The sequence below is a fragment of the Bos indicus x Bos taurus genome, chromosome 27, assembly GCF_003369695.1.
Source record: "Bos indicus x Bos taurus breed Angus x Brahman F1 hybrid chromosome 27, Bos_hybrid_MaternalHap_v2.0, whole genome shotgun sequence".
In the NCBI taxonomy this organism is placed as follows: Eukaryota; Metazoa; Chordata; class Mammalia; order Artiodactyla; family Bovidae; genus Bos; species Bos indicus x Bos taurus.
Genome location: NC_040102.1, coordinates 32,090,778 through 32,112,382, shown reverse-complemented (window position 1 = coordinate 32,112,382; position 21,605 = coordinate 32,090,778). Strand labels below are relative to the sequence as shown.

Sequence of the window (21,605 nt, the reverse complement as noted above, 5' to 3'; positions counted from 1 at the left end):
TGCCTTGGCAGGCAAGTTCTTTACCACTAGTACCACGTTGGAAGCCTCAAAGGTCATCTAGTCCTGAGCAAGTGAGCCTGTTCTGATTGTGGATGAAAACCGCAGCTTGCCACATCAGAAAACAAAGGATGTTGCAGCCATCAAACCACTATGGGAGCCCCCAAGGTGAGCCCCAAAGAGACCAAGGGGCTGCCAAGCCCTCAGCAACCGCAGCTGTCCCTGGCTGTGCACCCTGAGGGGATTTGGATGGGGAAAGCACAGGATACTGGCCCCAGATAGCTGAAGTGCATATCAAAGGAATGATTTCAGTGGAGCACAGGCTCCTGCCTCTTCCCACATAGAAAGTGCTAAATTCATTCACTTAAGTTGTCTGCTGCTACTGCTAAGTCACTTCAATCGTGTCCGACTCTGTGTGACCCTATAGACAGCAGCCCACCAGGCTCCCCCGTCCCTGGGATTCTCCAGGCAAGAACACTGGAGTGGATTGCCATTTCCTTCTCCAATGCATGAAAGTGAAAAAAAGTGAAGTCGCTCAGTCTCGTCCGACTCTTCGTGACCCCATGGACTACAGCCTACCGGGCTCCTCCGTCCATGGGATTTTCCAGGCAAGAGTACTGGAGTGGGGTGCCATTGCCTTCTCTGGTTTCCCTTAATTATCCGTCATCTTTTGATGTTCTGACTACCTGGTTTGTGTTGCAAAAACCCCTATATACCCTGACTCCTCCCTTACCTCTCAGGAGCAGTCCCTCAGAGCTGTCTGAGATGCTGTGTCCTGGGCTTAAGTCCTCAGCTTTGCCCACCACATAAAGCCTAATTCTCAACTTTTAGTGCAATTTTCTCAGTTGACATGATTTTCCAGAAGCCTAGTAGCAACCCTCTGGGGGGATGGGGTAGAGAATGCGGGCTGAGACGCCCATCACATGGGGAAACCGCAGATCTTCTGAGAGGAGGAAGGCTTGAAGGCAGACCAGCAAACTCCAGCCACAACTGGCTAATCAGAGGCCACGATGATCTGGCCGGCTGCCTCCTATGGTCACCCATCCACGCGGCGGAGTGCGCGGGGCTGGACCTGGACCTCACATAATTCTGAGAAGCTGTTCCGAAGAGGAAGTGGTGGTGGGGAGCCAGGAATTTTTGCAACAAACCCAGGTGGTGGGACTATTAATAAAAGAATCAGATATCTCAAGTTAAGGAATTTAGTGCTGTTCTATGTATAGGAAGATGCAAGGGTCTGGGCTCACTGAAATCAATCCTTTGTTCTGTATGTCCCCAATCTGGGCTCAGCGTCCTGTACTTTCTCATCCTGAGTCCCCTCGGAGCGCAGGGTCCGAGGTGGCTGCAGCACCTGACAGCTACGTGGCGGGCATTTTTTGTCCTGATCCCTTGTTTACCAACCCAGGAAGAGAATAACAGATATTGTGTATTAATTGACATATGTGGAATCCAGAAAAATGGTATGTGCGTGCATGTATGTCCAGTTGCTTCAGTCATGGCCAACTCTTATGTGACGCTATGGACTGTAGCCTGCCAACCTCCTCTGTCTGTGAGATTCTCCAGGCAAGAGTACTGGAGTGGGTTGTCATGCCTTCCTCCAGGGGATCTTCCCGACCCAGGGACTGAACCCATAGCTTCTGCATTACAGGTGGATTCTTTACTGCTGAGCCACAAGGGAAGGCTCCCCCAAATGGCATAGATGTTCTTATTTGCAAAACAGAAATAGAGACACAGATGTAGAGAACAAACGTAGTGACCCCAAGGGGGGAGCGAGGGGTGGGATGGGTTGGGAGATGGGGATTGATCTATTTTCACGACTATGTATAGACTAGATAGCTCTTTGAGAACCTTCTGTGTAGCACAGAGAACTGTACTCAGTGCTCTGTGGTGACCTAAATGGGAAGGAAATCCAAAGAAGAGGGCATATGTGTACATATACACGCACATATAGCTCATTCTCTTTGCTGTACAGCGGGAACTAACACAACATTGTGAACCAATATACTCCAATCACAATCAATTTTAAAATAAAGAAGCCTGTACGCCAGTCCAGCGGATGGCCCCCCTTCACACTGCTGTCACCCAAGGACGCCGAGGCTTCTTCATTATGGACGTTGGGGGTGGCTGCAAATGTAGACAGCAGCCTCCTCTGCTGGCATACGCACTTTCATGCTGAGTTCTTGGAGGTCTGGGAGTTTTTGGGGAAACTGACCTTTTTCCTGGTGGAAGAGGATGGGGGTCACATGTGCGGGATTAGTGGTAGATGAGGACGGGCACACTGAAGTGATGCCATGGCTCTGGAGGAGGTAACCATCATCCACTGGCTCTCTGGCCCTTTGTTTCCCCGCCTTGGGCACTGGACTGCTTCATGACCACCTGGAGGGAAAGTGCATCCCAAACTGTGAGACTAGCCTCATCCTTGGCGGGAATGAAACAGGAGACTCAGGGCCAGCAGTCCTCAGATCCAGCTGTTGGTTTCTCTTGCACACAGAGGAAATGGCCTTTTGGTGCTCCCGTTTCCTCTGGTTCAGGATCCCCCCTTCCTACCCTTGGTGCCTTGAAGGACTCCTGTCTTGTCCCCTGGACATATGGCGTTCAATGCCTGTAGCAAGCTCTGCTTCTGATGGGAAGCTTAACTCGGGTCTTGTCTGCTCATTGATGAAGGTAAGAGACTTGGCCAAATTAAAAGAAACAGTAGCTGTGTTTTCTTTTCTTTATAAACAACATTTATTAATTTACTTATTTATTTATTCTTGGCTGCTCTGGGTCTTTGTTGCTGTGTGCAGGCTTTCTCTAGCTGCATTGAGTGGGGAGTACTCTCTAGTTGGGGTACATGGGCTTATTGCAGTGGTTTCTCTTATTGCGGAGCCCGGGCTCTAGGCTGTGAGCTCAGCAGTTGTGGTGCATGGGCTTAGTTGCCCTGGGCCATGTGGGATCTTCTCAAATCAGGGGTCTAACCTGTGCCCCCTGCATTGGCAGGTGGACTCTTAACCCCTGGACCACCAGGCAAGCCCCTGGAATCGTAACAGTATCTCACCTGGTGTGTGTGTGTGTGTGTGTGTGTGTGTGTGTGTGTAAAAGCATAGAGGTGTGTAGACATGCCATCTCAAACTTGACTGAAAACTCTATCTGGTGAAGGGACACACCCCTTGTTTCTTTCCTAGGACTCCATGGAACCTGTGTAAAGAACTAGACCAGCCTCCAAAGGTTGACCACTGACTTAATAAAGCACAAGAATAACTGTACATTTATGTAAAGCCTTTTTCCCAGAAGTGCTCCATACTCTGCAGATAATGGACTTATTTATCCCTGGAGCACCTCTGTGAGGCACTTCCAGGACAGGGGTGACCAGACTCGTGGAATAAATAATGTCAAAAACAGCATGAAGCTAAACTAGCCCAGAAGTCTGAGGCCCAGAGGAGGTGGCATGGGCCCAAGGTCACCCACTGAGCTGGGAACCAGACCCAAGTTCTTGCCCCAGTGAGGTGACTCTCTCTAGCACCGTGTTCCTGGTTCCCATCTGCATGTCCCCCAGGCTGGCCGCAGGCCTTCCATATGCTCCTCCAAAGGCATATTCCACAGGATATTAGAGGCCTTCTTACTAAACCCTGCCCGAGAAAGTTCTGGAAATAATGGGTGTCACAGAGTTAAGCAGGTTTATTTACTCGAGGACTCTGTAGACACTTTCACAATCCACTTTGTTAATTTCCAAGGGGTGTGCCCAGGACGCTCGGTTTCTCAAATTTAATTGTCTTTGGAAACTTCCTTCCCCAGGATCTCGATGGATTGGTGAAGTCCTTGATTTTTTAATATCTGGCGCCAGAACTTCCCCTGTGGAAGGGGATGTCTAAGTTTAGGAAGAATCTTGGCAAGCCAGCTTGGGATGTGGGTGACGCTGCAAAGCATGACTGTCATCGGAGGCTGAGACATCGAGAGGGAAGGTGCATGAGACAGAGGGGAGGAGTGGACTGCTTTTGTTCCTAAAGGGGAGGAGGAAAGAGAAGAGGAGAAGAAAGAGAAGGACTAAAAGAGAGATGCCAGGAGGAGGAGAAAGGGTTGGGCTGGGTGGAGTGAAGATTCAGTGAAGCTCCAGGATGGTGGGAGAACCAAGGCCATTTATAAGGATGTTCACAGTTTTATGTGAAGTTGTTGGATCTGCAGTGTAACTCCCTCCTTCATTCTCTCCCTCTCCTATCTATAGGGAAGGTAGGATCTTACGTGCTTTGTAGAGTGGGTTTTGTGTGTGTGTGTGGATTGAGAAAGAGTTTTGTTCCTTCCCTGAAATTTTATGACCAAGGAAAAGGCAGCATTAACAGAAGCGGGAGCCTGGAAGCAGAGATGACCACAGAGGTGCGCCTTCGTGTGCTTATACAACCCTCGGGAGGTCTGGGCACTTTGGGCTTGAACTAAGCCCCCTAAGTTCTCAGATGCACCTAAGCTGGAACCGGGCATTCTGTAGGTGAGCTGACATCCAACCCTGCTCCCCGACATGTCATCCTAGGCTCCCAGTTACTGTCTCCGATTGCGCCACAGTAACCTGAGCCTCAGAGAACAGGTCTTCCAATAGTGATCCTAGTTTTCCTTAGAAGTCTGTTCTCCAGGGTCAACAGACTTCATTCCTTCTGAATGTCTCATATGACTGTATACCAAGCCTTGTCATCCTTCTGCCACCGTGGTCTAGCCATCCTCCAGGATTTCAACCTGCCTCCTGGGGCTCAACGCAGTGCTGGGCTGTGTGGTCTGCCCATTGCCATATCCAGGAGATTCTTTACTTTCTGTGATCTGGTCCTTCCGCTTCTACTAAGGAAACCAAAATTTGATCCAGCATTGTTTTTGTTTGGCAGTCGCATTGCGTTCCTGGCTCCCTGAAGCTTAAGGTCAGCTAAAAACCCTTGTCAGGTAATAAATGAGCTTACTCATTTGGGTTACAGCTGTTCTCCGATGGAATGGTATTACTGCCACGTGGCTGAGAACGGCTGCTTCTCCCGTCACATTACATAATGATTGCAGTTTATCTCACGTCGTGGGGGACGCACACGTGTGCAGAGCCTGGGCGCAGCTTTAAGGAGTGCCTGGGTGTAACGAAGTGGTAATTAACAGCGTCAGTCACAAATAACTTTTTTCTTTCCTTCCTGCACTCCACAGCTTGTTTGTCAGAGGCTGCTGATGCTCTCCTGGTATGCGCTATGTAAACACACAGGTAGACGGAGAAAGCCTGGCAGACGGTGATTGTCGAGTGGAGACAGGGACCCCATCACAAACACCCTTAACAGTAATGACAGCCATTGTGTGTACACACAGATCACCCTAAACAGCTTTTAAAAAAGTGGTTTTGGCAGGGGGTGGGGGGGATGTAGGGATGGGGAGGGGAGAGAATGAAGAAGAACTGGAAGGATGTGGAGGTCTTCAAGTATTTTAGCCAAGCATCTGTCTCGTCCGAGCTGCATTGGTATCTCCTGACGGCAGTGACTCTGGAGGGGACAAAGTTCCTGTGAGCCTGGTACCTTGAAGGATCATGAATTTCATGTGGGAGAAGGGGGAAGGGAAGGTACTTCCTCTTGCACTGCTCACTAGCTGTGTGACCTTGAGCAGGCTGACCTTTCTGAGCCTCAGTTTCTCCATCTATAAAATGGATTTTCCGAAGTGGATGAAGGGGAGGATGGGAAGGCAGAACCAGTGCCCTGACAGCCTGGGGGAGCTATAACTCAGTAACTGGGAAGAGTAATCTCCCTTTTTGGTCAGGGTTCTATTTGGAATGAGACCAGTCACTCACTTGTCCTGCAGGTGTGAGCCTCTCAGGGGTCAGGTTTGCGATGCGGCTTGGGTATGCAGAGACAGAGACCCTACTGTCAGGGGGCACAGGACCACATGCTGATAACAACGCAGAACAGAAACGAGACGCCCGCTACGAAGCAAAAATAAGGTGAGATGGGAGTCTGCTCTGAGTGGGGGATGAGAGGGTGGCCAGTTCTGGAAGGGGTGGCAATTGTGTGATCCTGAAGGGTGAGTGGGTGGGGGTGACAAGGAAGGGGTGCAAGGGAACACCCCTCCTGAAAAAGAGAAAAGTATGACCTCCCGCTTGAACGCAGAGTGTTTTCCCATCCACGATCAGATTCAGCCCTCGCTCTCATAATGCCAGCAACTAACATCACAAAGCATTCCATTCGCTGGGTACTGTTGGAACTCGCTCAGCCAAGGCAGGAGAAAGGAGCCAGTTCCTTCTGTCCAGTGGTGTCCTGGGATGGAAAATACTAGTGACAAGATTGAAAGTCATTTGCAGGAGGTGAGCCCAGATGCAGGTCATTGACCTGATCTAAGTAATACCTTTAGGAGGTGAATCAGGCCACTGATTCTGATATGAATGAGGAGTCCCCTTCAAGGCTGTCTCCCTGCTTTCTCAGGTGCCGAGAATTTCAACCTGAAATCATTAATTCAAAGGTGTGGGAGCATGGGAGATAAGGTTGAAGCTTGAACCCACACTAAGCTGAAGTTTTCTAGAGGAGTGAATTAACTTTAATTTGTTTTTATTAATTTATTAAAATTTAATTGAATTTTAATTTAATTAAAATTAAACTCACTAGTTAATCTCTTATCCATTCAATGAACAATTAGGAGAGATCTAAACGTGTCAGGCACTGAACATGATCAGTCATTGTCCAGCCCAGCCTCTAAGCCTCTCCTAAAGGAAATGCCCTTCAAGAAGGCTTTCCTCGTATGTCTCCCGGTGATGGGCTCTGCCTTATCTCCAGATGGTCCCCAGGTCATCCCTGCTTTCTCAAGTCGCTCGCCATCTCATGGTGGTGGAGATCCATCGGTCGACTTGATTCGATATGGTAAGTGGTATTGGACCTCTGCAAGGGTGCTGCGATGTGAGCAGAGAGGAGGTGCAGTCAGAGAAGACTTCTTGGAGACAGTGAAAGCTGGGCAGGGCCTCCAGAGGGAGTTCTGGAGACAAGAGGCAAAGGGTCAGGGGGACTTGGGTGACTGGAGTTGTTACAGCAGAACCTGGGAGACAGGGAGTAGGGAGAAGTATGGCTGGATACTCGTGGATGGTGGTGGATGAGGATCAGATCACAGAGGGAATATGCACCATATCGTAGACATTTGGACTCTGATAAATGATGAAGAGCCATTGATGCTTCTCAGAAAGAGGAATGACAAGGTCCAATTTGAACTTTTTGTGAATGATAATGGCAAATGCTTATATTGTTCTGGGCACTGTTTTAAGCGCTTTGCATATAATCCTCACGATAATTATATACATGTTGGTGTTCATATCATCCCCATTTGACAGATGAGGAAACTGAGGCTTAGAGCTTAAATGACTTGCCCAGGCCCATGCAGATAAGAAGAGGGCAAACTGGGCTTCCCGGATGGCGCTAGTGGTAAAGAACCTGCCTGTCAATGCAGGAGAGAGAAGAGACGCAGTTTTGATCCCTGGGTCAGGAAGTTCCCCTGGAGGAGGAAATGGCAACCCATTCCAGTTTTCTTGCCTGGAGAATTCTCATGGACAGAGGAGCCTGGCGGGCTACAGTCCATGCGGTCACAAAGAGTCAGACACAACTAAAGAGACTTAGCACGCATGCACAGTCTGGCTCTAGAGTTTGCGCTCTTATCCAGTCTGTTCTACGGCTTGTAAGGGCACCATTCCAGGCAGCAAGTCTAGAAATCAGGAGACCCTTCTGGAGGTGGTTGCAGGAGACACTGAGGTCTTTAACTAGTGATGAGAGAAGGGGGTATATTCCAGAAATGTCAGGGAGAAGTCATCTGTCAGATGATGGTTATTGCCAAAGGAGTTGGAGGTTAACGTTGGGCTTGGTGGTGGTAGTGGTGGGGCAACTGTTTCCTGCAAAGACCCAGATAGTAAAACTTTCAGGCTTTGGGGGTCAGATGGTCTCTGCTGTAACTACTCAACCGCCTTTGCAATGCAAAAGCACTATAGACAATCCATAAATGAATGAGCATGGCCATGTCCCAATGAAGCTTTATTAATGGACATGAAACTTGAATTCCATAGAATTTTCATATATCATAAAATGTGATTCTTATTTTGATTTTCCCCCCAATCCTTTGAAAATGAAAAAACTATTCTCAGCTCCAGGACCACAGAAAAATAGGTGTGCTTAGTTGCTCTGTTGTGTCCGACTCTTTGTGACCCCATGCGCTGTAGCTCACCAGGCTCTGCTGTCCATGGGATTTTTCAGGCAAGAATACTGGAGTGGATTGCCATTTCCTCCTCCAGGGGATCTTCCCGACCCAGGGATTGAACCCACATCTCCTGTGTCTCCTGCACTGCAGGTGGATTCTTTATCTGCCGAGCCAGGGGAAATAGGCCAGATTTGAGCTGAGGCTGTAGTTTTCTGACCTCTGGGCTAATTCCTGGGAGGGGGTAGGTGAGTGGTGGCCAGGAGGTGACCCAGGATGATCTGAGGACAAAGCAAAGTGGAGAACTATGAAGCCTCTACGCTGCTCCCGGGACACATGCAGCGAAGGGAGTCATTCAGAGCTGGCATGCAATATGCGACCCCCTTAGACCTGAAGTGCTGCTAATAAAGGAACATTTGCAAGGACGGTGTTAACAAGCAGTAGCTCTCGTGTCTTCCAGCTCTCCCTTCCCACCCCAGGCCCGGTGGTAATGAAAACACGTTTATATCAACACAGAGGTCATGGTCACACAGCCACCCTCATGCTAAAGCATCTCCGAATACTAATAGTTTTCATTTAATGCAAGATCTGCGTTGTATGGGAGAGCTTAAGGTGACCCCAAATACCCCTCTAAATTGCACAACTTTATAAATAAAAAATCATTCTGCAGGCTAAATGACTCCAATGTTCTTCCTCCATGTTGAGATAGGGGAAACACAAGGTTTGAAACTGTATCTGAACATGAATCTTAAGGTACCAATGGTATGGGTCGTGGGTTAAAAGGCACCCCCTGGGCTACTGGCTCCACCAGCCATGGTCCTCCATCCCAACCTTGGGCTAGGAAATCTCTCATCGGGCACAGAAAGCAACACATTCACGGGTGTTCGTCATGAGGAATCGCACTTGGGCAACAGCTTTTGGCTGTCATTTTTCAGCACGAACTCTATCCCAGGCCCTTGGCCACACCCTCTGTAAATACAGTGACAGATGTTTTGCTATGCTGTCAATGATGCTAATGTCATGTGAACAAAGGGGCCTTAGAGAATGTCTCATTCAAGTGTTTTTAAACATTAAAAACTTAATCAGTAGACTGTTAAACACATCATCACCTTTGACATGGGGCTTTAACATACAACCTGGAAAAGAGGGGGCAGGAACCCCCTCTTGCACAGCAGGCCCTGAGGCATCCTAGAGTTTTGCATCATGAGTATGACCTTCATTTTATAAAAGTCAGAAGCTGAGGACCAGAGAGGTTAGGTGGCTTCCCCCAAAGTATACAGCTCTGGCTAGAGGCTGTTACCTCCCAGGTCAGTAGCCATTTCTGTCTGCAAGGCTGCTTCACAGCAGCATTTTCTGGAGATGCCCTCTGACTATGGGCAGAGACTCTTCCAGGTCAACCAGGAGCCCTTGACCTCCAGTAGGGGCAGTTTGGTGAAAAGGAATTAGCTTTGGAGGAGAGGCATGATGGCAACTTGGGTTTGAGACCCCGTGGCCATGTATCAGCTACATGACTTCCAACAAGTAACTTCCCATCCAGAAGCCTGGGCTTCTCGTGTGCAAAATAGGAATAGCAATCAGGCTTGTTATGAGGACTTTGTGAAAAGAAGTAAATGAAAGCATTTTGTGAAAGGTTATATTTAAGAATATGATCATGGCAGTTCCAGGCAAAAAAAAAAAAAAAAAATCCAGCTGCATTTCAATCTTTGCTCTGTGCCCATTTCTCTAGCTCCAACCATGTCTCCATCTGCCATCCATCCAGGCAACAGGGAAGGAGAAAAGGACTTTTTCTTTACCCTCTGGTTCCTGGGCAGCTTTCAAGAGTTATGGGCTCTTGCTCCCCCAAGAAAAAAGACATTATTCTCAGCCTTCAAGGGAGAGGATTCCTGTGTGTAACAGGACTGAATGATGCCTTTTCTTTCGCTCTTGTACCAGAATTTAAGAGGGCCCCAGAGCAGCTGAGTTTATTAGGACCCATAAGAACTGTACTATAACCGGGACACCCACAGCCATAAACCTCTACCTTGAAGCTTGCAACAAATCCTGAAATGGTGAACTAGGATGAGCTCTTGTCTCAGTCAGCAGAAAAAAATAAAATAAAGGGAGAAATGCAAACTTAAGCAGAAAAAGAGACCGGAGAAGGAAAGGCAGGAAGAGTGGGAGAGAGCAACAGTCCAGTGGTGCTGTGAATGATGGTAAAAATAATCCTGATAAGAAGGCAGCCAGTGTGGCCAGACCTCCCAGGAGATGCCTGGGGACATCACCTGTGTGATAGGATGGGGGGTAGGGGAGGGACCAGGAGAGAGGAAGACTCACAGGTATGTTGGTGCACACACACATCACACATATGCACACAGTGTACTCATACATGCACACACAGAAACACACATATCCACATGACACACATATGCACACATGCAAATACATGCTCAGGACACACATGTACACACAGATATGTGCATGCACAGAAGTTATGCACACGCAGGCACAAGGCACATACATGCACACATGTGTATACAAGTATACACATAGACATATACATACAGATACACACATGCACACATAGATACACACATGCAGATACATGCACACAGGTGTGCACACAAATATATACATGCATACAGGGACACGTTCACACAGGTATACACAGCACGCATGTTTGCACACAGATACAGGCACACATCTGCATACATGTACACACAGATGCACACATGCACACAAGGTATGGTGTGTGCACCAGGTATATGATGCACAGACAGCCAAACAGAGGGAAGGAGAGAAGCTGGGTGGGGGGAAGCAAAACCCAGGTAAACAGTAAAAGTTGTCTTGGGGCCCCTGGGCTGCTCCTGCTGATGAAAGGGCCATTTGGAGCAAGATCTGTGGTGAGGGAGAGTGTATTTTCTCCATGAGCCTTTGGTGGTTGAACTGACTGCCCTGAATGTTCTGAGTTGCAGTAAGCCTGCACAAAGTCTTGGCCCTCAGCGGCACAGATGAGTAGCAACTGGATTTAGGGAGGAGCCAGGAAGTTTAAGACCAGCACAGTCTCCTGCTGGGACAGGGCTAAGAGCCCTTCTGTGAACAGCAGGAGGTGAACATACCCACCCCTCCACCCCTGTCTGCCTCCACTGGGTCCTCCTCTGTAGGTGCCTGCTGCTGCTGCTAAGTCATTTCAGTCGTGTCCGACTCTATGTGACCCCATAGACGGCAGCCCACCAGGCTGCCCCATCCCTGGGATTCTCCAGGCAAGAACACTGGAGTGGGTTGCCATTTCCTTCTCCAGTGCATGAAAGTGAAAAGTGAAAGTGAAGTCGCTCAGTTGTGTCCGACTCTTAGCGGCCCCATGGACTGCAGCCTACCAGGCTTCTCCGTCCATACGATTTTCCAGGCAAGAGTACTGGAGTGGGACCTAAATCAGCCCCAAATCTCCCTTCATCACCTGGCAAATCCTGTTAGCAGCAGACGCTAAACTTGTTCCTCTCTCCTTCCTTGTAAATGGAACTACGTTTTCATTTGGAGTGACAACATGTCCATTTCATCTCCCAGGCTCTATGGTGGTTCTTTAAGGCGATTTTGATCAGTGAGAGAAATACCTAAATTTGCTGGGGAGTGGGGGCAGATTCTAGGAAAACTTTGGCTTTCTTGATAACAGAGATAATAAAGGTCAGAGTCATCCTTTCCACTCTGTTCTTCCTTTAAGCCTGGTCATGATGTCTGGAGCCACAGTAGCCATCTTGTGACCATGAGTCACAGAGGTTAAAAACCACCGCCCTAGAGATGATAAGACAGACATTCAGAAGACTGATCCGGCACCTCCCATCTCTGGACTTCTGTTACATGAGAAAAATAAACACTTCTTAGTTCAAGTCACCGTGGATTCTTTTTTCGAACTTGAAGCCAAACTCAATCATAACTGGTACATTCAGGTAGAAAGGGAATTGACTTCTTTTTTGTTTTTTTAACTTCCAACCTTCCTGATGTCCCTTTGTAGCTCATGAGACCTACCTGCCAAAGTATTAAGTAATCTCAACATTCCTGACGGTGTGAAACGGAGTGTCTTGAACTGGGCTGGGTGGGGAGAAAGAGAAGGACCAGGTCGGGTGCAGGCAGGCCGACTCTGAGCCCTCAAGCTCTCTCCCACACCTACTTTGGTGGCAGGAGGGCTTCTCTCCTCCCCTTCTTCCCACCCCACTAAGTTCTCAGTTTGCTCTTTTCTACACTTCCAGCCTGCCTCTTTGACCCCATCTCAGATCTAGAACGGGTTAAACTTTTTATTGATTTATTTTTCTTTTTGCGAGTGTGCAGAGAGGAAGAAGAGGGAAAATAAATTATACATCTCCCAAGATACGATCTGTAGTTAATTCTTAATTAGGACTGACAGATGTTTCCCTCATAATCCTCTCCCCAACATGTTCTGTTTGCTTTGTTTGCTGCTGGAAGATATATTGTGACACGCTAATGACCTTTCTAAGCTTGTCCTGGAAGTGTTATTGGCATTCTAATGATTTATTGCGTGTTCCAGTTGATTACAGGGCCATTTGTCAACATTTTATTTCTCTCTCCATAAACCTGTCTCCTGCGTCACAGACGTTCACCAGCATGAAATTTAAACAAATACAGTATACGGCCCTTACTCCCTGTCTGCTTTCACTAGGAACCTCTGGAGCAAACCCATTCTTGCCAAGAGAGGGCTTTTTATGGCCAATGCTGTTGTGGTTTTCACAAGGTGGGAGTTAGTCTCTGTGTATGAGTCTAAGGATGACTTCCCGACTATTGATGTGTAATTCCCTGGGTTGGGATTTTTTTTTTTTAAAGTAGAATCAGCCAGGCCAGTTTCCCAATTATTTAGATAAATTCCATGTCTAGGGTTTCAAGCAGTCATTTTGTGCCTCTTGGCGGGCAAGAACATGCTTGGCTGGAAAAGGAGGTGCTGGCCGGTCTGAACCAGTCAGTCAGGCCAAATTTACCTCTTCACTCCTTACAACCACAAAGGCACCTCACAGGTGACAGGACTGAGCAAGCCCAGGGGACACGGGGAGAATATGAGTCACACCCTCAAGGCACAATGGTTTGAGCAGTTTTCAACTTGCTGGGTGACCTTGGGCCCATCCCACCTCCTCCCGGGCCTCAGACTTATCGGCCAGCTTAGCTTCACGCTGTTCTTGAGATTATTTATTCCATGAGTCTGGTCACCCTTGTCCTGTAAGCGCCTCACAGAGGTGCTCCAAGGATAAATAAGTCCATTATCTGCAGAGTGCCGGAGCACTATCCTTGGAGAAAGGCTTTACATAAATGCACAGTTATTCTTGTGGTTTATTAAGTCAGTCATCAACCTTTGGAGCTGGCCCATCAGTCACAGTGAGGTCATGTGAAAAAAACAAAAAAATGGAAGATGCTATTCCCTTTCAGTTTGGGTTGAAAAGGCGCAAATATTCTCCAGGGTGCCTTCATGCACGTGTGTACTCATGCACACACCTGACAGGCGGCACTTTTCAAAGTTAAACACTCAGTCTGAACAGTGTGAGGGCTTAGCTTTCCTCAGGTCTCTGCATCTCTAGGAAACTGTTATCCCGGTTCTCAGCACTGTCTCTCTTAAGTCATGTGACAAAGCCAGGCAGTGATGACTGTGGTCCTGTGTATGGCAGATGTCTCCCTGTGTGTTTCCCGCAGGTATCTCAAAAATCACCAGGTTGATAACTGAACTTGGAATTCATCTGCATGTTTTAGTCCCCTGAGAGCTGCTTTCTCTTGAACTATCTTTTTCGCCTAATGGCTTGAGCATCTGCTCCGTGGCCCAGTTAGAAACCTGAGACGCATCCTTGCCTGCATACTTTGCCGTATCTTCCTCAAGTCCTGTTGGATTGTTGGTCCTGGGTTCTGACCCCTCCCCACCATCACATCTGTCCTCAGGCCCTCGTCGGCCCTCTCCTGGACCTTGCCAATAGGCTTCTCATTGGGCAGGGACAGTGGTTGGGACGACAGGCGCCCAGTCTTGCTGGTCACAGAACCATGGTGTCTACTGGAAAGAGATCTGGTGACATTGGTGACACAGGGCAGGTGGGAAAGGTGGGGAATTAGGGTGAGGATACAGCCAGGAGTCAAGAGATCTCTGGAGAACAGGCAGTTGGATCCCCCATCAAGGTCACTGTTTCTGCATTCCATGTAATAAACTACCCCAAGCTTAGCGACTGAAATGACATTCATTTTGCTCACAAATCTGCAGTTCGGACATGGCTTAGAGGCACAGCTTGTCTCTACTTCTGCTTGGCTTCAGCTAGAATGGCTTTGAAGGCTGAGGCCTGGAATCACCTGAAGACTCCCTCACATAATGTATCTGATGGCTGATGCTGGCTAGAGCCTTAGCTGGACTGTTGGCCAGAACACCTCCACGTGCCTCCTCCAGGGGGATGGGGCTTCCTTGTAACATGATGGGTGGGCTGCAAGGGCTAGCTTCTTGTGAGAAAATGAGGCAGATGGAAGCCAGTTTACTTCTGATGACACAGTCTCTGAACTCTCGCAGCATTAACTTCCACTGTTTCTATTTGGGAGAGAGAATAGACTTCTCTTGCTGGCTCTGGAAGAGCATGTGGGATCAAAGAAACACAGCTGTAGCTGTTTCGAGAAAATAAATCTGCCACAGTCTGTAAGGAGTCTGCTGTTTGGTTACCCTCTTAACAGGTCAAGTTCCTAGTCAGGAGAGTTGGATTGGCTTGTGCGTGTCACAAGCTGCTCCGGGCGACCTGAGATAGAAAAATCTTGTCCCTTTGATGATGGAAGAGGGAGCTATCCCTCCAACATGACACAAAATGGCAGGAATTTCCATCAAAAGGGGTACCAGGGAGCTGCTAAGAAGGTGGTATGGGAGATACAAAGGGAAGTACTGAATTCTAGACAGCCAAAACATGATAAGCATCTTTTACAGACTGACTGAAGACTTCTATTTCAACCTCTATCTAGGTTTTCATGATCTTAATGCGATTGTGATCTAGATTTGACTGTGACCATGTGACTCTCATGCTTCAAATCCTCTCATATACATATGTACACATATATATACACACGGATGCTCAATTGAGCCCGACTTCTGCAACCTCATGGACTGTAGCCCAGTAGGTTCCTTCTGTCCGTGGGATTCTCCAGGCAAGAATATTGGAGTGAGTTGCCATGCCCTCCTCCAGGGGATCTTTCCCACCCAGGGATCAAACCCGTGTCTCTTAAGTCTCCTGCATTGGCAGGCAGGTTTGGCAGGTGGGTTTTTTAGCACTAACGCCTCCGGGAAGGCCCAGTCCTCTTACGGTTCCCTGTAATTGCAGAATCAGCCCTGAACTCCGTAGCCTGGCGTCCTAGACACTGCGGACTTGTCTCTTGCATCTCTTTCCGGGCGTCCCCTGTGGCCAGTCGCCGCCCACAGCCCATTGCAGTCTTTGGTCCACCAAGCTGCTTTCAGATCCTTTCTCATGTTTGCTAGACTCTCAGTCTCCTCTCAGTTTCTGTGCTGCAAACCTGTAGAACCTTCTGCAGAAGCCCTTCTCTATGCTCGGGTACCCAGTTAGCTTTTGTTCACGTATATGGATCTGTGCTGAGAGTCACCATGGAGAAGCCTTCTCTGGAGTTATTTTCTGAGAGTTGGGAAGGGTTGTGGTCCCTTCTGGGTTCCCACGGGACCCCATAAAGTTCTCTCGCAGCTCTAACCTGTGCTTTTCTGGTTAATTTCCTCAGTTAGCTGGTAGGACCGTGGGCAGGTGCTGTATTTTGGTTATCTCTGAATCCCATGGGTCTTAGGATGCTGCTGGCCATGAAGCAGTTGCCTGATAAGTGCCAGCTGAGTGGTGATGAATCATACTGTCACGTGGTCCACATTCCTTTCTTGAGGATGACTGTCTAAAGATGGGAGTCATGGTGGAGGGACTTGTAGTTGAGTGCTGGAGAACAGATGAGAACTGGTCCTGCCAATGGCACCCTGAGCCGTGCACTGCAGGGCTGGAGGGGCAAATGAACCTGACCCACGGATGGAACCACATGGATACGGAGGCTAGGGCATCACAATTTGGGCCTGTTGGGGGCAAGGAGGTGTATATGTACACAGCATCATTCTTGACCAAAATTCTTCTTTGGTTCAACATCCTCCCAAGAGAAATGAACATTTGAAAACTGCAGAGAGGAGCAAATTCATGTCACTGGGAAGGAAAATAGCTTACTTTTCCATGTGCCCTCCCAATAAGATGCCCTGGAGAAGGAAACAGCATCCCACTCCAGTATTCTTGCCTGGGAAATCCCATGGACAGAGGAGCCTGGAGGGCTACAGTTCATAGGGTCGCAAAGAGTCAGACCCGAACGACTTAGTGACTAAACAACATCAGCCACACCCTATGACGGGACCCAGTGCTGAAACCAGGAGAGGCTAAGCCTGGAGGATGGAGATGAGCTAGGTAAGTGATGGGCCGAGAACCTTCTCTGTTCCTCTTATGTACAGACCCTCGGTAGGATTAGGTCAGCTAGCGGGGAGACCCATAGGGGAGAGATTAGCAGGGCTTTTTCTCTCTTTCTGATGACTAATTTCTCAGCCTTTGCTAGACCCTTGGTGTGAGAGCAGTGTCTCATCAAGGTTGCCCACACTGCACACACCGCAGCCACCTGGAAACCTGCCCTCAGCATCTGGGGGCAACGACAGGCTCTGGGGCAGAGGCGAGCCTGAACTCTAGCCCTCGGCCGAAGAGGACAGATGGGGTGAGGAGAAGGGCGGCTCTGAGAGGTCTGGAGGCTGAAGAGCTCCCAACCCCAGTGCGAGCTGCGGGTAACGTATGGCTTAATTTCCTCTCAAATTAGACACTTGATAAAAAAAGTTATTATATCTGTCAAATTGCCAGGGCATTTTATGGGCGTGATAAACTAAGAACCACTGCTTTACAAACCTTGATGGGATGTTTCAGTACCTGGAAAACAATTTTATGGCCGCCCAGGCTACTAACAAATTGCAAATACTGATTAAGCCATAAAGTTACAACAACATTAAAATATAATGAGAGGTTATTGCACGCGGGAAGGCTCTTAAGCAACAGCCACAGCTGCACTCAGCTGGCGAGTCGGGCTTATGCTTTCTCTGGCGGAGGGGTCCCTTTTGGGTCAGATCTGAGCTCCCAGGGGGCCTGGGAGATGTTTCCTTCGGGGCAGAGTGGAGAACAGGGAGAAGCAACCTCTCGTGGTGGGCTGAGAGGCTTAGACATGACCTTGAATGTCACATTTTGGGTGTGCCAAGGGGAGGCGAGACAGGGGAGAGAAGGGGGTTACTTTGTCCGTCTCCCACCCCAGGGCGTGTATGCAACACTCTTTCCGGAAGTGTGAATTCTTTCCTTGACCCTTTGTTCTTGATGCTGTTGGAGATTCTAGGCCCTGCTTTATGCTTAGGGCAAATCAAAGGGTCCATGAGCAGTGTTTGTCAGGGACAGGCACCGCAAGATGCCCCAGGGAAGCAGGGCTGGGCTTCAACCTCTGCAGAGGTGGCACCTATCAAGGAGATGGGACAGATGAAGGATAAAAATACAGAGCAGAATGGACTAGGACCTGGCCAGGTCATCACAGGAAGCCCTTCTGCAGGGAAAGAGGAGTTGGGGGTCTCTCTCTGGCTCTCTGTGCCTCTCTGTGCCTCGGTCAAGCTGAGATTGTTTGTCAACCCATGAGTGAAAGTGTTAGTTGCTCAGTTGTGTCTGACTCTTTGTGACCCCATGGACTTCAGCCAGGCTCCTCCATCCATGGGATTTTCCAGGCAAGAATACTGGAGTGGGTTACCATTCCCTTCTCCAGGGGATCTTCCTGACCCGGAGAGTGAACCAGAAGATTCTCCTGCTTGGCAGACAGAATCTTTACCACCTGAGCTAAGCAACAATTCTCCTCTGGATCATTGGCCTCTTTAAAAGTGAATGTCAGTCAAAGTCTGGGCTTTCCAAATCCCGGTTTGGCTTCATTGGCCTCTCTCAGACCTGGAGGCCTTGCAGGCCCCAGAATGCCGGAGTTTCTTTCTCCAGTCTTCCCTCCGGGAGGAGGGACTGGCTCCCTTCATCTCGGCGCCTGGGCTCTGGTCCTCCGCTTCTCAGTATGGGTAGGTCGATTCTTCATTGAAGGTGCCCTGTGCCGAGCACAGGTCCAGGCTTACGTGCCCAGCAGTTACGTGCCCTGCCTGCCATCCAGGGAAGGCAAGCAGGCGGATGTTCAGCCCGTGGCAACCGGGGTGGGAGGTAGAATTAGGCACTTTTAGGGACTTGGGTAATGAGTCAGTAAGAGAAACAGCAGGAGCCAGAGAGGGCAGTGTGGTATCCGGGGGATAGAGATGGAATCCTGACCCAGGCCTTACCACCTGAGTGGCATGGGTAGGTTATGTAGCATCTTTATGCTTTAGTTGTCTCTTTTTATCTATCCGTATATGATGATATTTTATTTGTATTATATTTATTACAAGCACACCCTAAAGATGCTGCAGGTTTGATTCTGGGCCATGGGAATAATGCTAATATCACAATGAAGTGAGCCACGTGAATTTTTGTTTTTTAGTTTCCCAGTGCAATAAAAGTTACATTTCCCTTATATTGTAGTCTCTTGTCTCCATAGCATTATGTCTTAAAAATAATGCGTATACTTTAACTTAAAAATATCTTATTGCTAAAAAGTGCTCCCCATCCTCTGAGCCTTCAGCGAGTCATAGTAGCAAACTGAAGGTCACAGATCACGGACCATCAGGACACATATAATAACAACGAAAAAGTGAAATATTTTGAGAATTACCCAGATGTGACAGAGATATGAAGTGAGCAGAGGCAGTTGGGAAAATGATATCGATAGATTTTCTCCTGACAGGGTTGCCACAAACTGGCAGGTTGTAAAAACTAGAACACCTATGAAGCCCAGAAAATGAGGTCTGCCTCTATTTGTGAATTTTATATTTTTACTCATTTAAATGATCTACCCAGAGTGATGTCAGGAGGGTTAGCTGAGTGAACACATGCAGAGTCCAGAGACCGGGGCCTGGCACAGAGTAACCCTCAGTTAATGTCACCATTGCCATTTACTGAGCATCTGCCAGGCGTGAGGCTCAGTGCGTCACATGAACTGTCTCTTAATATTCATAATATTCCTAACAAATATATGCTACTGCTTACATGTGTAATCTAAAAAATGATACGATGAACTTATATATAAAACAGAAAAAGACTCACAAATGTAGACAATCTTATGGTTACCAAAGGGGAAGGTGGGAAAGGGATAAATTAGGAGTTTGGGATTAACATACACACAATACTACATATTGGAGAAGGAAATGGCAGCCCACTCCAGTCTTCTTGCCTGGAGAATTCCATGGACAGAGGGGCCTGGCAGGCTTTAGTCCATGGGGTTGCAAGAGTCGGACATGACTGAGCGACTGTCACTCACACTACTATATAAAATAGATTACCAGCAAGGGTGTGCTGTGTAGCACAGGGAATGCTACTCAATATCTTGTAATAACCTATAAGAGAAAAGAATCTGTTAAATAATGTGTATATATATATATGTGTGTGTGTGTGTGTGTGTAACTGAATCATTTTGCTGTACACTTGAGACTACCATGACATTGTAAATCAACTATATTTCAAAACAAATGAACAAGCAAGCAAAAACTTAGTGATGAAATTTTAATAGGCAGTATTATTCTAAGAATCCTAAAATATCTTTTTTTTTTAGGTAAAAAGGAGGATTTGCTTTTTAAAAACTGACATATTATGGCACACATTGTTTAATTTATGAATTGAACAGTTAATAATCTTAACAAATATTTATAATATTCCTAATAAACATCAAAATATCATCAGCTTCATTTTATAAACACAGAAGCTGAATGAGACTCAAGGAGGAAGATTTGCTTGGTGACAGCTAGTGGATGACAAAGCTTGAATTCAGAAGTAGGTGGTTCTGATTTCATAGTCCTTGCTAGACAGGTGATGATGCAAATTGTATCCTAAGACTTTTGGGGAACTAAGGCCTGGGGCAAACACCTAGAAAATGGGGAGAGACCTAGCATCCATCCTGCTCAGCAGGGCACCATCCATGTGACTTAAACTGGGGCTCTGCTGACTTTTGGTTCTAGAAGGTCAGCCTGGAAGATGGCCTGATCAAAGCCATCGGGCATACAGGTCATGAGAGATGATCTACCTGCCCTGGTGTGGCAACATTTTACAATGAACAATGGACACACGTCAGGAGATGACAGGCTGTCCATCTTTTGGACCGTATTTGCAGGAGGAGATGGGCAGGTCTGAGACGATGGCAATCGTCTTACAGGACAATGTCATCTATCGAAAAAACTACACATTTTCCTCTTTTCGGGTCTGGGGTTAAGTATGCAATGCAGAGAGCAGCAGTAGCACTCAGAGCCTCCTTATACATCCATTCTTGCTTATTCTTAATTTATTCCTCTAAATTTGATAGTTCGTAACTACCTAGGAAGTGACATCACTATACTAGGCACCAGGGAACAGTAGTTGGATGAGAAGAGGGTGCGTGTGCTCAAGACTGTTCAGATAGAAAACTATTATAATGTCCACACCTGTACAGGCTCCGTTGGTGGCTCAGTGGTAAAGAATCTGCATGCACTGCAGGAGATGAGAGCTTGGTCCCTGGGTCAGGAAGATCCCCTGGAGAAGAAAATGGCAACCCACCCCAGTATTCTTGCCTGGAGAATACAGTCCATGGTGTCCCAGAGTCGGCCGCAACTGAGTGACTAAACACCACCACCTGTACAGCATGTCAAACATGATGACAAAAGGGAGTGGGGAGCAAAAGACAGCAGGGAAAAGATTCCCCCAAGTGACCCTGGGAAGGTTTCAATCAGAGGTTGTGCTGAACTTCCTTGGCCAGAGAGTTAGGACAATCATATTCCAGTTGCTCTGCTCTTCTCTCTTTTATTAAAATTATCATTTAAAAAATATCTATGTTTAAAAAGTTATCTATTTGGCTGCTAAGATCTATTAACTGGATCTTAGTTGTGGCACTCGGCATTTTCAGTCTTCATTGTGGCATGCAAACTCTTAGTTCCAGCATGTGGGATCTAGTTCCCTGACCAGGGATCGAACCTGGGCCGCCTGCATTGGGAATGTGGAGTCTTAGACCACTGGACCACCAGGGAAGTCCCTCTCTCTTCTTCTCTTAAGAGTACCACTCCTTGGATCTAGGGTGTGAAAATATTCGTGATGATAACAAACATTTGTGTAGCACATTACAAAAGGGCACCCCGGAACCATCAGGCAACTGTCATTGTTAGTCCCGTTTGATAAATTAAGAAGCGCTGAGATGAGCGGTGATGTCGTTGGCCCAGTGTTGCTGGTTTACCACTGGGTCCCAGCAGAACGTGACTCCAGCAGGACCAGGACTTGGCCTCATTTGGACTGCTATTCACTGGCAGATTGTCAGCACCTGTCACTGGATAAGAGTCTTGCATGAGTAAA

The 21,605-nt window shown here is 47.8% G+C and overlaps 1 non-coding gene across 1 annotated transcript; it reads right to left on the bottom strand.

Moving 5' to 3' along the window:
- Positions 1–21,212: 21,212 nt before the first annotated feature.
- TRNAG-CCC lies at positions 21,213–21,286 on the bottom strand. The gene has a single exon. It is a non-coding gene; the product is annotated as a tRNA-Gly (tRNA).
- Between the last annotated feature and the right edge of the window lie 319 nt (positions 21,287–21,605).